General features: G+C 26.1%; 1 protein-coding gene and 1 non-coding gene across 5 annotated transcripts in view; both read right to left on the bottom strand.

The window, feature by feature from the left end:
* Nucleotides 1–16,023, bottom strand: part of LOC117179144 (sestrin homolog) — a 592,084-nt gene that overhangs the window by 167,275 nt on the left and 408,786 nt on the right. The gene's annotated exons all lie outside the window — the stretch shown is intronic.
* On the bottom strand, nt 11,946–12,018 carry Trnak-uuu. Its single transcript has one exon. It is a non-coding gene; the product is annotated as a tRNA-Lys (tRNA).

Here is a 16,023-nt window from a genome sequence, read left to right as displayed (position 1 = left end):
TTTCTTTAAATACCTTGAAATTTCCTAAAATTCATTACATCTGTTTTAATAACTTTTCAATAACTCGCTTGACTTTATTTAAAATCACTAAAACTGTCGTAAAATCTCATAAAATCTCTTGTAAATCTTTAAATTTTTTTGAACTATTCTTGGATTATTTTTACATTCTTTAAAAAGAAACTTAAGATTCCGCCAAGTTCCTAGTAAGTCCTTAAAATCACTTGATTTCTTAAAAATCCTTAAAGTCCTCCGCATTTTTTTGAACTCCATTCAACTTCTTTGAAATCATTTTTTAAATTTCAAAATTGACTAAAATTAATTAAAATCTCTTAAAATCCTTACATTTTTTGTAGACTCCTTTATTTTCAAATCCTTTTAAAAAAATCTTGAAATCCCGTCAAGTCTCTATAGTAATTCCTTAAAATCACTTAAATTTTCAGAAATTCTTCAAGTTTTTTTTTTTTTGAAAATCCTTTAACTACTTCGATTTTTTTTGAAACCCCTTCAACTTCTTTAAAATCATTTACAGTTTTCGAACTTCAGTACAGTTAATTAAAATCCTTTGACTTTTCTTAAATTCCTTAAAATATTAAAAAAATACATCCCTTGAAATCTCTTCAAATTCATTAAAATCTTTTTGAATAACTTTTCAGTAACTCGCTTAACATTCTTTGAAATCACCTAAACTGCCTTAAAATTTGATCAAATCTCTTGCAAATTCTTAAATTTTTTTTGATTCTTAAAAAAATCTTTAAAATTCCTTCAAAGTCGTTTAATTTTTCTGCATTCTTTTAAAATCCTTTCAAATTTTTTGAAGTCGTTAAAAATCTCTTGAGAAACCCTAAGATCACTTAAAGTCTTTTTTAAATCCTTTAAAATTACTTTGATATCAATTTATTTGATATGAAACTACTTAAAAACACTTATTATCGAAAAGTATTATGACATAAGTCGCCGGAAATTGAGGTTATAAGCTTCATTACGGCAAATTATATTTTTTCTTGATGGATTGCCTGATAGAACATTTTCCAGATTGCCAACAATAATGAAATAAAAGGCTTTTCTTTCTTAAAAACAAAGGTATCTCACGATTTTTTAATTAATTTCGCCAAAATTAATTAATTTTAGTCAAACTCCTATGTAAACAATGCTTTGCAATCCACCAAGTGGTATAGCTTTGCAAATTTTGATGTTACCGACCGAGCGTGACGTAATATTAGAATACTCAATTGGTTAAAATTTCCTTTTTGATGTTAAGGTTTCTGACCAGGTAAATTAATTAATAGTTCTGATGTTAATTTTTTTTCTACTGGTCCAGCATCAATATTTTATAAATATTTATTTTTAAAATGGTGAAAAAAGCAATAATTATAAAATATTGATTCTGAGCCAGTAGAAAAAAAAATTTACATAAAAATTATTAATTGGTTAAAAGTTAAAATATTATGTTAAAATTTCTTTTTTTTTTGTTTTGTTTGAAAAATTATCATTTAAGTCATTTAAATCTTTGTTGAAAATTCATATTTGTTAATTCAAAGTTGAACTATTTTGTAAAAAGCTGTTTTTTTTGGCTTGCAGATTCTAATGGAGATTCATCTCTCTGGTTGTAAATTTAAGTATTTTTTTAAAATTTTGTATGAATATTAATCTCATATTACGAATATTATGAATTCGAAAGTTGATCATCAATCATTTAAATAAAACATTTTAAAAATCGTGAAAATATCATTACCTTTAGAAGAAACAAATTTGATTGTAATGCTAAAAATATCCGCTTGTAAATCCTTCAGTTGGAATAAATAAAAGCTAAACGTATACTTAAGTTAATTATTTGTTAAGCCAAATGATATCATTATTAACACATACGAATTTTTCTTCAATTTAAAGAAATTTTTGTTTGAATATAGCAAAACACTCTTACCTTAAAAAAAAATATTTTGTGTTAGAACAACAAATTTTATTATATTTGTTATATGCATACAGAACTTCTGATTCTTTCAACAAAACTTTTGTTGACTCCATAGAAAAATGGTTAATTCCATAAAAATCCAGTTTTTTTCCTTCCTAACAAATTGTTGTTGATTTACCAAAACTTTTTTTTTGTCTAGCCTTTAATTTTTGTCATTTTGTAAGTTATCGTAATTATTAAAAGGAACCAAATTCAAAATTACTTAAAATCTAATTATTATGAATTTATTCAAACAAACCACTCCTTTTCAATTTATCCTAATATTTCTAGAATGAAACGAGAGATTTAGTAAATATTACGAATTTATAAAAATAGATGGTATAATGATATAAGTCACTTTTAATGCTATCGAGACAACGAACTTCCGGGTTATTATCGAACATACATAAAAAGATATAATGTCACATATATTATAAAATAAAACGGACACTCTATTCTTCCATTATTCTGCCTATTTCCTGGATAACAGAAGCAATTATCTCTGACGACATAAGGTGTCCTCAGGAGATTGATGTATTTTAGCATTAGCCGAAAAACAATCAACTTTCCAGCGGATCGAATATCAGCTCTAAATTATGGAATAATCGGCCCCTCCATTTTGAGCTCTTTGCCTCGCCTACTTTATAAAATTGAAGACAGCTTGTTTCCGAAAGTAATCATGGAAAGGCCAAGTTTATGAGAAATGAAAAAATTGAGGGGGACTTCGAAATTTAGGTGGAAACATTTCGACAAAGACAAAGAGAGAAAGTAGAAGGGCTTCTGAACATGACACCTAAGCTAAAAAATAAAGAGTATGTCCAGGAAATCCGGAAATCAGGGGAGATTAAGTGAATTTGTATTTATCTGACCATTTTAATTTTTAATTTGTTTGATTCTTTTTATAATAGATTCGAGGTTAAAACTGTTACAAGATTAAGATTCTGGTTTTTGAATTTAATGGTGAAGAGAAATGGAAAATTAGAGAAAAATTAGGGAATTTTGAAAATTAAGTTTTTCGGCCAACCTGATATAATATTATTATTAGTCATTTATTTGCCTCGTATTTCTATTTTTATTAATGTTCTTTTGCAGTGGCTTCTACCTGACTATTATATTTTTTATTGAAAATTTTATTATTTGGTTGAAAATTCAAGATTTTTGTTGAAAAGTAAACAGTTTCTTGAAAAATTCGTATTTTTGGTATAAAATTTCATCTGTTTCAATAGAAATTTAATTTTTGGTATGAAAAGGCAACTACTTGGTTGAAAAATAATATAATGATAATGAGAAAAAAATATATATATCTAATACTTGAAAATGCAACCATTTTTGGTTAAAATGTAATATTTCTTTTTTGATATTCGACCGTTTGGATGAAAATGCAAGTACTTTATTGAAAATTTAATTATTTTCTATAAATTTAAATATTTGGTTAAAAAGTCATTTTTCTGATAACAAGAAATATTTCGCGTTTCAGTCATTTAAAAAACTACGAATTTTGCCGACGTTTCATGAACATTGTAGTTAATTTTTTCTGAGCTGATCTGAAACTGAGGTTAATTAAAAATTAAACTACTCTATTGAAAATTTCATTCGTTTATTGAAAATATAAAATTTTTGTTAAAAAGTTTAATAAAAATTAAACTCTGTTTTGTGGGAAATATCTGTTACTAAATTATTCGTTCAAAAGCATTTTTTTTAAAGATTCATAATTTTAGTTGAAAATTCATCTCTGGTAGAAAATTCGTTTTTTTTTTCCTTAAAAAATTAATTTTGTTAACTGAAAATTCAACTATTCAATTTTTGATTGACAATAGGTACTTTTTAGTTGAAAATTCAACTATACTTGGTTGAAAATTCGTCTTTTTATGAATAAAATTAATCTTCTTCGTTGAAAATTCGTCGGTTTGGTAGAAAATTAATTCTTTTTTGTTTGAAAATTAATTTTTTGAACTGTAAATTCAACTATTCGATTAAAAATTCGTCTTTTTGTAGAGAATTAATGAATTATTTGGTTGGAAATTGACTATATTGTTAATAAATCATACCTGCGGTTTGCAAACTCTACTTTTTTTGCAAAAAGTTCGTCTTTTTGGGTTAAACATGCATCCTTCTTGGCAGAAATAAAATGCAACTATCTGGCTGAAATTAAAACTACTTTCTATAAATTCGTTTTTTGGTTAGATTAATATTTTTGATTGGAAATTAAAATTTTTTTCTAAAATTCAAAATTAATTGTTTTTAACTGAAAATTTGATGATTGCAGTTGAATATACATCATTTTAGTTAAAAATTCATCCCTTTAATTAAACATTCAACTGTTTTTTGAAAATTGATCTTTTTCAAGTTAAAAATTCAAGTACTTGGATAAAACTTGAAATCGTTTTTTAAAATTCATTTTTTGGTTTAAAGTTCATCTTTTTTGGTAGAAAATTTGAATATTTTGCTGGCAATTTGTTTTTTAAATTGTGATTTCATATTTTTGGGTATAAAATTCCAATTATTTACAAAAAAATGCATCTTTTGGCATGAAAGTTGACAATGTAGACGAAGTTATTCTCTCTGTGTTGTCTGAAAAATCTTTATTAGTTGAAAATTCGTCATTTGGTTAAAAAAACTCATCACTTTCATTACGAATTCATCTACTTGGTTAAAAAAATTAGTCTACTTTGTTGAAAGTTTGTGTTTTTGTTGAACATTAATTTTTTACAGAAAATATTTTTTTTGTGTGGAAAAGTCAATTGTTATCTTGGAAGATCGTCATTTTAGATTGAAAATAATTGTCTCATTCTTTTACAGGTTGAAAATTCATTCTTTTGGATAGAAAATTCATATTTTATACTAGAAAAAAGTCATCTTTTTTCATTGAAATAAATTGAAGTTTTTTAAATTTGAATCGAAAAGAATTGTTTTATTCCGATTACAAATGATTCTATGTTAATAACGTTATGATATTGAAAGGTTGGTCTTTGAATATTAATGACCGGAAAAAATAAGCGAAATGTCAGGAGATTTTGAAAACGAAGTTTATCAACCCAGAATGCGAAAGAATGTAATACTGAAATCAAGCAAACAAAGTAATTTTCCAGTCCTTGATTCGAATCACTGAAAATACTCTCTCTCTCTTTCTCTCTCTCTCCATTATAGTCCAATTACTGTTACTTCCATGTAATAGAGCTTATTATCGACCTACGCGTTCTTCATACACTATTAACTTTAAAAAAGTAAAATTACTCCGAGAATATTAAAGAACCTAGATATTTTCTGTAATTCTATTATGATTACCTTTGTCATATTATTCTGTTTTATATTATGTTTTGAATTGATAAAACAAGAAAAAAAGTTCAATTTTGTTAAATTAAAAATTAAAAGTATTCAATTCCTAACTTTTTTTATCTCAAAATATTTAAGGATTGTTACTAGTTACAATTACAACATAAAAATTATTTTCTGCTAGTCTTATTACATTTAAAAGAATAGAAGCTGATGCTATTCCACAAAATGTTTAGATTCAGATTCAGATTCGGCTCCAAAAAATATAAATCCACCTTGTCATTTTCAATGCCCTGGATCGAAGAATGAATCAATAAATTCGTAAAATTTAAACATTATATGATTTTAAGCATTTTCATTCTAGAAAAACTACAAACTGAAAGTTCAAAAATGTTGTGCCTCGAATAATCACTTTTTAAATTAGACGTTACATTATTTGTATTTTAAGTACTTTTTATCCAATTTTTAGTTCAACATCAAATTTGGTTCTTGTTTGGAAATATTTTTTTATATTTTGTTAAAATTATTTTTCTAAATCAAATAATAATTTTAAAGTTTCTTAGGAATATCAAGAAATTTTATAAATTATTTAAAAACTTTATTTATATATATATATATAACTTTATTTAATAATTAATTTAAATATTATGAAATTTTTTTAAATTTTACATTTTTTTGGAAATTTTACAAATCTCCTTAAGATTTTTCAAAATGATTCGAATTGTCCTTAAAATAAAAAATATTGCCTTAATATCTTACAGATTATTTTCGACAAGTTTAAAAATTTTTTAAAACCTTTTGAAATATTTATTGAAATTATTTTTTCCAAAAAAAAAATAGTTTTTAATTTTCCTCAGAATTTTAACACTTGTTTCATTCTTTTGAAATAATTATCATCTCTTAAAACTTCCTATATTTTTGGTTCGAAATGTGAAAAAATCTTGATTTTGTTGGATCTTATTTGAAATCATTTCAAGCATTAAATTCATTTTGAATATTTTTACAACTTCTAAATATCTTTTCAGCATACTTGAATTTGTTCTCCTTTTAATAAGTGTTCAATTGTCATTTAAACATCGAAATTTAACAATTTTAATTACAAATTAGAAATTAAAAAAATATATCAATTAAAACTGTAACATTCAAAGTCTAAATTTAGCTCTTTATAATTTTATCGATCCAAGGCTTTCTACTTCAAATAATTAATTTACAAATTGTCTAGTTTTGAATATGACTTATAATTGCTTATTTTAAATATGCAGTGAAATATTTATAATATTTAAATAATTGTTCTTTTCTTTTATTAAAATTTTTGAATTGAATGGTTTAAAAATAGAATATTTGAGAGTTTTTAGACTGAAACAATATTTGAATATAATTTTTATTTAAAAAAGTGGAATTATTCATATATTTATTTAAAGTTTTTTAATTAAAAAACTTGAAATAAATTTAAAGTTTCGGTCGGAAGTTTACATTCTTCAGCTAATAAGATTTCCGAATTGAAACTATTCAATTTTTAACGTTAAAATTGGTAAATTCTTTCATTTTTAATGGACTCAGAGTCGCCTTTTAAAATTAATCTTTGTTTACTTTTTAAAACTTAAAGTGCAGTTTAATTTAAAAAATAAATATTAAATTTATATCTACAGTCAATCAACTATAAACGATTTTTACCTGAAAACTTCGATTTCAAACGCTTTTAATTTTACTTGTTTAAGTCTTCAAAGCTGAATTTAAAAATTCTTTAAATTAAAAATGCACGCTTAAAAATGAAGATCTAAAATATAGCATTTTTAAGTGAATATTTTTGTTTAGAATTACGCATTTTGCACTAAATGATATCAAAAAATTAAAATCGAACTTCTTTTAAATTTGTAAATAATTTCTCAAAAAAGAGAAAAGATAGAGAGATTATTTTAAATTGCATTATATCACCATGATATATGAAATTTGTGATACTTGATGTAGCTTTTTCTTTTAAAAGTTTGTAAAATTGTTGTTCAAAAAATACATTCACTATAAATTTTAGTTTTACAGGTTTCCCGATTGTAATTTAATAAACTTTGAAAACTTATGTTGAAGATCTGTAAACAATTATCCTGGAATTTGTGGTAAAATTCTGAAATCACCTTATTATCTATTCAAAAAGCAAAACATTCTGTAACAATTTCATTCATGGTAAACAAATAATATATATACTAAAATTGTCGTGTTTTCTTCTAATGGAAATAAATTGAAATTGAACAAACCGGGGCACACGCATATAATGTATAGTTGTAAAATACTTAATTTATTTCAAATTATATTGTTTGATCGAAAGAATTTTCATCCTACGGAATAAAGCCATAAATATTATCCAATAAAAATAAATGACGTAAATATTATCGTACGTCTTTTGTTCTCGTCATTTTGTGGAAGCTATTTTCCAATTTCCCAAAAATTTCTCACAAAGCTGGTGTACGTATTCGTCAATAAAATATTTTGAATTGATAAGAAGCAAGATAAAAGGCAAAATGGGAGAAAATGTCTTATCTCGTGGTTTAAAATCGGTCAATATTTTACGAACGAAAGCTGTGAAGCAGATGCAGCATTTAAAAAACCCAACCTCTGTTAGCGCCGGCATTGGTCAAATCTTCAAGAAAATATCGAAAAACAAATATCTTCCCATCGTGAGGTTAGTTTCACGCTTATTATCAAAACGTATGGCGCGTGCCGACGTGCTGACACATTTTTTCGGTTACCACCTGTCAAGGTAGATTTTAAATTCTTTTTGGCCCCATTAAACCTACAATATTTTGAAAGCTCATTAGGTCTCATCTATAAACTACGATTTTTGCGTATCGAAAAGTAATATTTTTGGTAAAAAATTCAGCTACTTGGTGTAAAGATAAATTACTTTGTGAAAAATTAATCTTTTTGGTTAGATTCATATTTTTAGTTGAGAATTTAATTATTACATTCCTAAAAAATTAATCTTTTTGGTAAAAAAAAATCATCTTTTGGTTTAAATGTTGATCTCTTTTGTAGAAATTTTTTTTTAATTATTCATGTTAATATCAAATTGATCTCTTTGATAGTTGAATATTTTGTTGAAAATTCGTCTTTTTTAAAAATTAATCTTCTTGTTTGAAGAATCATCATTTTGTTCAAAATTCATATTTTCGGTGGAAAATTCATATTTTCAGGGCAAAAATTCCACTGTTTTATATAAATGCGTGAAAGAACAGTTTCTTCAACTGTTTTATTTTGTTTAGAAAGTTAGTATTTTTAACTTGAAAATTCAATAATTTGGTAAAAAAATTAAACTATTCGGTTGAAAATGTACTTTTTATCAAAAATTTATATTTTTGGTTGAAATGCAACTACTTTTATAAAAATTCATATATGTGGTAGAAAATTAACTTTTCTATTAAAAACTCATATATTCGCATTGAAAATTCAACTATTTTGTAGATAATTCGCCCTTTTGGCTTTAAAATTCATTAATATTGTTCAACATGGACATATTTTGTTTAAAATTCATCTTTTTAGTTGAGGATTTAACTATTTGATCAATACTTAGTCCTTTTAGTTGAATTTAACTGGTTGAAAATTAGTTTTATGTTGTTGAAAATTCATTTGTTGACTTAAAAATTTGACAATTCCATTTTTGGTTTAAAAAGGCCATTTTAGCTGAAAATTATATGTTTTGTTCAAGATTCATTTCTATTTTTTGATAATTCATTTGTTTCAAACAACTATTCGTCTGCTTGAAAAATCGTCTTTTTATAGACGGCTCGTCTTACTTGGCTGAAAATTCATCCTTCTTGGTTGAAAATAAACCTTCTTCATAAAAATTCAAATACCTTTAAAAAAAATCGTTTTTTTTTTCAAAATTCATCTCGCTTTGTGAAAAATACTTTATGGTTAAAAATGCAATTGTATTTTGTTGTAAATAGTATATTTCCACTTGAAATCTTTAGAACACAAGTATTTCACATCGAATTCAATCTGATATTTACAATAATTTTTATTTGAAAGAATTTATTTCTATATTATTCCCCTGTTTTCGTGAAAAATCTCTCTATTTCATCTAATTTTAAAGAATTTTGTGCTATGTTTCTATTCTGTGTGTGTGTCTGTGGGGGGGGGGGGAGCTGAATGCTTAAAGTTTGAAACTGAAAAATATAAAAGTTTTTCAGTATTTGAAAAATATACAAACTTTATGTTTGAAGGTATACATTAAAACATTCAATTTGTAAGTTCCTGCAATTCAAATGTTTTTTGAATTTTATTTATAATTGTAAAAGAAACATTCATATGCGTAAAAAAGTTCTAACTCACAACTTCCTATTCTATAACTTTTAATCTGTAGGAATTTTTTGAATATTTATAGAAATGATCCGTTTTGGATGTTTCCAATTATGAAGCTTTTTTCTTTGATTGCTTCCAAGTTTGGAAGAGAGCCAATTTCGATCCTTGCCAAATTTTAAAGCATTCAAATGCCACTTTAATTTTTTTTAAAACATCTGAACTTGACCTCTCATGCTATACTACGAACATAAAACTATTCCAAGGAAAAAGAATAAAAAGGTTTAATTAGTAAGTAAAAGGCTTTGGAATTTAAAAGCTTTAAAATACAAAAAAAAACATTTTACTTTCGAAAAAGGTGGAAATTTGAACACATTCAAATAAAAAAAAATGCAAATTTGAAAGCATTCCAATTTTTTGGTATTTTAATTTAAGTAAAAGAACTCTTATGAACCAGAAAAATTTGAAGGAATCGAATTTGAAATTTCTTTCGAGTTTTTTTTTGTGAGAACTACAAATCCTATCAATTTCGTTTTGTGTCCCAAACTTTTGTTATTTTTCAATTTAATTTTTAAATTTTAATTGCATTTTAACTTAATTGCGAACAAAAAAAAAGATTAATTATTTCAGTCTCATTTAAATAAACATTTTTCTCTATTTTTTTATTTAAAAATTAATTTGGAGAAAGAATAATTTTAGGCAAAGAAGGAGTTCAGTAGGAGACGTTTCATAGGTTAGAAACTAATTCTGAAATTAAAACAGAATCTGAATTTTGGAACATTGAAATTTAAATGTTTTTGGGATAAAGGATTGTTGCTGAAGTTTTAATTTTTAAGTAAAGTAAAGTATATACAAATCTAAAAGTGATGGTATTTAAAGAAATTCAAATGAAAATGTACCTTTCAATCTGAGTATGAATTTTTTACTTTATTCTTTGCTTCTAAAATTGAATGAGAACCGATTTTGATATTTTTCAAATTTTAAAGCACTCAAGCATCATTTACATTTTTTTACAGATAATTAAAATTTGATTTATATGACTTAATATGAATATAAAATTATTTCAAGATAAGCGAGGTTTCAAATAAGAAGTTCAGCTTTCAACCAATGAGTTAAATTTTCAACCTAAAAAGATACATTTTCAATCAAAATTTATTATTTGATATTTAAAAAAGATTTTAATAACAAATAAAACACAATTGAATTTAACCCAAAAGACAAATTTTCATCAAAATAGTTGAATCCTCGAAATCAAAACAGATTAATTTTCCACCAATTGCATTTTTATCCCGAAAATTGATTTTCTGTCAAAACATAAAAAGTTTCAACAAAATACATAAATTGTCAATGAAGTTGTTGAGTTTTCAGCCAAAAAATGAATTTTGTTTAAAAAAACAAGATTGTTCAACCGAATATTCGAATTTTTAATCTAAAAAATATCAATTTTGAACAAAAATGAAAAAATGGAATAGTTACATTTTCGTTGAAACATAATCATTTTCAATTTGGAAAAGTGAATTTTTTACAAAATAGTCGCATTTTTAACAGGAAAATATTATATTAATATTATATTTAATTTTAGCAATTATTTTAAACATTTTGCCCCCCCCCCCTCCTCAAATACATTAATTGAAGAAAATTCAAAATCGCCCCTTCGAAAAATTTTCTGGATCCGCGCAGCTATAGAACAAATATTTTCAGTGAGCCCAGGAAAAGTTGTTACGGTGGGTAGGTTCACCGAAATTCGTTTTAGTAAAAAATATAATGAGTCTTGAAAAATGATTCGAAGTGTCTCGTCGTCTCGAAATTCAGGATGAGTAGTAAAATATTTTTCATTAACTTGAGTAGTCGTTCCGAGTTTTCGAGGAGACTAGTCCATCCCCTTTTCCAATTCAGCCGATTTTCCAAGACCAAGGCTAAAATGATTACATTCTACGCTTGTAAACATTATTTTAAAATTTGCATTTTACTTCTCTGTTTCTTTTTTTTTACAGGAAAGCCTCAATAGTAATGTATGGAACCGCAACAGTCATCGGAATCGTTTGGCTGAGCGATTGGAAAGCGGTATGCTAACGTATTTCATATTTGTTATTATTTGTGGGAGTAAATGCGAAAGAGAGATTCCTCGATAATATTCCATTGATATTCCATAACTTGATAATTACTCATAAAGCTTAATCATTCTGTAGAATTTTGAGGGATTGGACAAATTACCTTGATCATGCCCTCATCAATCAAACTATCATCTGAGAAGTCTTCCTGCCACTTAAATTTAAAAACTTCGATTAGAAGTTCTTCGAAAATCAACAGGTAAAAATTGTAAAAGAAATAGAGGAAGACATTGATTTTTATCAGAATCGAATATAAAATAAAAATAGCAATTTACAAAAGTGTATTTCTTAATTTTCTATACGAAAAATTATTTTAAAAAAGACGCCCGAACAGGGACTTGAACCCTGGACCCTCAGATTAAAAGTCTGATGCTCTACCGACTGAGCTATCCGGGCGATATAAATTCTGGTTTTAATAGCCCATCTTGAAGTGGACGCTACTTTCAGCATTATCAGCCATTTTATTATTCACTGAAACTGCCCTTAATCAGTGACTTCGACCTCTTGAATAATTCATGACCAAATATTGTTATTGAATAATCTTGCTAATGCAAGTTTTGTGCATATCGCTACAATTTCATGAAAATACTTTGACTTAATAAAAAAAAACAATTTAAATAGATTTGCAAATTGTTGCTTAATTTTTAAATATTTAAAGATAAATTCTAAATATTTAAATTTAATGTGGAAATTAAAGAGGATAATTTATACCTTTTTGTTAGTGATATGTCTTCGACACCGTGGTTACTGTACTCTTTTATTTAACAATAATATACAAAATCTTGCTATTTTTTAAGTCAACTGTTCGAATTGTTTTGCAAATATTAAAAATTAGTAACAAAAATCACAGATAATGTTCATCAATAGCAAATTTAAATCATTGTTTTTTTATTATTGATATTTCATTAAGAAAAAGTGTGCTCTCTTGAGGATTAGTAAGCCTCAGATAGTTTATTCATCATACAAATATTGAAATTAATATAGGCATACAAAATTAAATCACGACTTTATAAAGGAGCTGCGAATTTGATGACGGGTGTTTCCAATTTGTTTGTATTTAAAATGTGCAGAACAATAATTACGGTGACAGAAATTTACATATTTTGTTTAAAAAACGTCTTATTTGTAGAAAATTAATCTTATTGGTTATAATTTTTTTTCTAATTCTAGTGTTTTTTGGAATGCTCGTCTTGATTGAAAATTTATAGTATTTCGCAGAAAATTAATCTTCTTGGTTAAAAATGTATTTGATTAATTCGTAATTCAACTTTTTGGTAAAAAATGTATGCAATTTTTTAATATTCGTACTTTTTGACAGCGAATTAATTAGCCGCTACGAACGTTCGTAAGAAAGAAGTATTTTCCTGCTCGACAAACTCCAATTCAATGATTCAATGATTTGTTATTCAATGGTTTGTTAAAATTCAATGATTTGTTAAAAAATTCAACTATTTGGTTGCAAGTTAATGTAATTTGTTGAAAATTCGGTTTTTTTAATAGAAAATGAATATTTTTGGTTTGAAATTTAAGGCTATTTTGTTAGAAATGTAATTACTTTGTTGAGAATTCGTGTTGTTAGATACAAAATAATTCTTCTTGGATGGAAATTCGTCTTTATTGATTAAGAATTAATCTTCTTGATTGTAAATTGATAGTTTTTGTTGAAAATTCAAAAATTATTATTGACTGGTCATTTGTTTTTTTTTTGGCTGAGAATTCACTTTTTTTAAATGTTTCTATAAGAAATACGTTATTTTTTCGTAACAAAAATCAAGTTTTTATTGAATAATAATATTTTGAAATGAAAATATGACTATTCCATTTTTCATGAAAAAATTACTTTTTTAAACTCAAAATTCAACTATTTAGTACGAAATTTATTTAATTTGTTAAAAATTCATCTTTTTTCGTAGAAAATTATTCACCTTGGTTTGAAATTCCACTATTTGGTTAGAAATTTAGTACGAAATTAATCTTTTCGCTATAATATTAATCTGTTTGGTTGAAACTTCAATATTTGTGATGAAAGTTCAATTATTTGGAGAATAATAATTCAAGTATGTGTTGAAAAATTCATGTTTTTCGTAAACAATTTGTTTTTTTTCTCAAATGGCAAATTAATGTTTGAATGAAAATTTTAATATTTCATTTGTGATTAAAAACTGTTCTTTTTAGATTAAAAATTCAAATAATTGGCTTAAAATTGATGTAATTTGTTGAATATTCGTTGTTTTATGTGATAATCAATCCTCTTGGTTTGAAATTCAATTAGTTGATGCAATTCAACCTTTTTTTATTAAAAATAAAAATCTTTTCTTCTTTGCAAGTTGAACGACTTTGTCAATTTACAGGAAACATTAAGGCCCCCCCCCCACGCGGAATCGTCTTACGTTATTATTGATTGAACCCTGAATAAATTCACGACAAAAGTTTAGTCGGCAAAAATTACACTCAATAGCCATATAAGCATGGAGAATAGATATAAGGAGCCCAATCTATAATTCATGAACTTCACCAAAAACGGTCACTTTTCTGTTGCTAGAAGTACGAACATACAAATGTGTAAAATCACACTTATGTATAGTTCAAAACTTTCCGAGCGTGGCGTGCCAACCGCACTTTAAAAAAAATGTGGCCGCCTCCATTGTTTTGTTTTGACAGGTCGCTTGAAAAAATAAATAATTAATAATCAGACAGAATTTTGTGACATGTTTGTGGAATAAAAAATTATTCGCCATGGAAGAGGTAGGTAGTATGTTTATGAAATATCAAATTACTTTTACAAACATTATGCGTGCGACAAATATTCGACGCATTCGTAACAAAAACAATAAACATACAACTTTATGAAAGTCTTGTACACTATTTCCTTAATATGAAATCTCTAAACGATATTGTCGATTTCGATTGTCACACTACTCGATTTTCATTGCTATATGCGTGAGACACGAGTTATCAATGGGTTAGACAGAGTTGGAAAATATTGAAAAAATTGTCACGATTGCTCGTTCTTTCATAGCTACACGCGTGCGAAAGGGACACTCGTGAGTCACCGTGAGTTAGACAGTAATGGAACGTTACACGCGTTTTCTTGAAGTTAAATGATCCCAACGGAACTGGCTTGATCTGCGCTTGCTTGGATTTGAGTGACGTTCATTTGCTACGGTGCGCGTCTGTACTTGATTTTTAAATACGTCCGCGAACTGGAGCCAATGAGCGACGCACAGTTCAAGCATGCGCAAGTATTTTTGGACCATTGTTGGGAATAATAATCGAATCAAATTTCGAGGTCGATAATACTAATCAACGCTTCTCATTTACAACCACCTTTCCACCCGTACCACTGCAATCGCAATACAGGGCATCTGCTTGTTATTTATGATCGAATTCTTATTTCAATTTAAGCCTCTCGGCTTGTTATTTATGATCGTATTTTTATTTGAAGTTCGGAAAGAACATTCTAAAGCCTTCAAAGCATTTGAACGAGCTATCTGGACCATTAAATATATCTACCTGAGTGCCTGCGGAGAGTTTCTCCGAGCTTCTCAGAGCCTTGAAAATCTTTAGCATATACTCTGAGATTTCTATCGGTAGGGTTAGTATATTTTTAATTACAAGTTAATGTGTAATCTACTATTTGTTATTAATATAAACATTAACATTAAGTAATATTTATATGAAGCATGGCATTTGTTAAGTCCATTGCTGGTGGAAAATGCGATAACAACTTTTGAAATTTTGAGGTTACGAATTAATTTTAGAATACAAAAGCTAACTGCTGGTCGCAGAATTAGATAATTTTGACCACTTTAATGTAAATCTTCCGTATATGTCTACAAAAATCTATCAAATATTATTTTTTGCTATGAATTAACTTATAACTAAAAATACAGCAATGTTACACTAACTTTACTCTATATCAGAAAAAGTACCATTAAACTCCTTGGCACTTGACCTTCACAACAAAACAGCTGTATAAAATGTCTAGGCTTCCAATGTTTTATGTGCTTTTAAGCAATATATGGTTTAAGAAATGTGGGATTGAATGAATTATGTTCAGGTTTATGGATGTATCGGGTCTTCATATTTATATTTCTAACAAAAAACACAAATTTTCAACAAAATACGGGAATTTTCAAACAAATAATTCCATTTTTAACTAAAAAAAATCAAGTTTCAATAAAAAATATCAAATTTCAAACAAAAATAGAATAATTCAGTTTTTCGTATATAAAACTTAATGTTCAATAAAAAAATGAAATTTTCTACAGATTATTAAAAATTTAAATCAAAACAGGCGAATTTGACAGCAAATAGTAAAAGTTTTAACAAAAAAGATGAAATTTCAATCACAAAGATTAATTTTCTATTTAAAAAATTCTTTTTTAACAAATAATAGAA

The sequence above is a fragment of the Belonocnema kinseyi genome, chromosome 8 (genome assembly GCF_010883055.1).
Source record: "Belonocnema kinseyi isolate 2016_QV_RU_SX_M_011 chromosome 8, B_treatae_v1, whole genome shotgun sequence".
Lineage (NCBI taxonomy): Eukaryota > Metazoa > Arthropoda > Insecta > Hymenoptera > Cynipidae > Belonocnema > Belonocnema kinseyi.
Note: the sequence above shows the minus strand (reverse complement) of the source record. Positions and strands in the feature narration are given on the sequence as shown.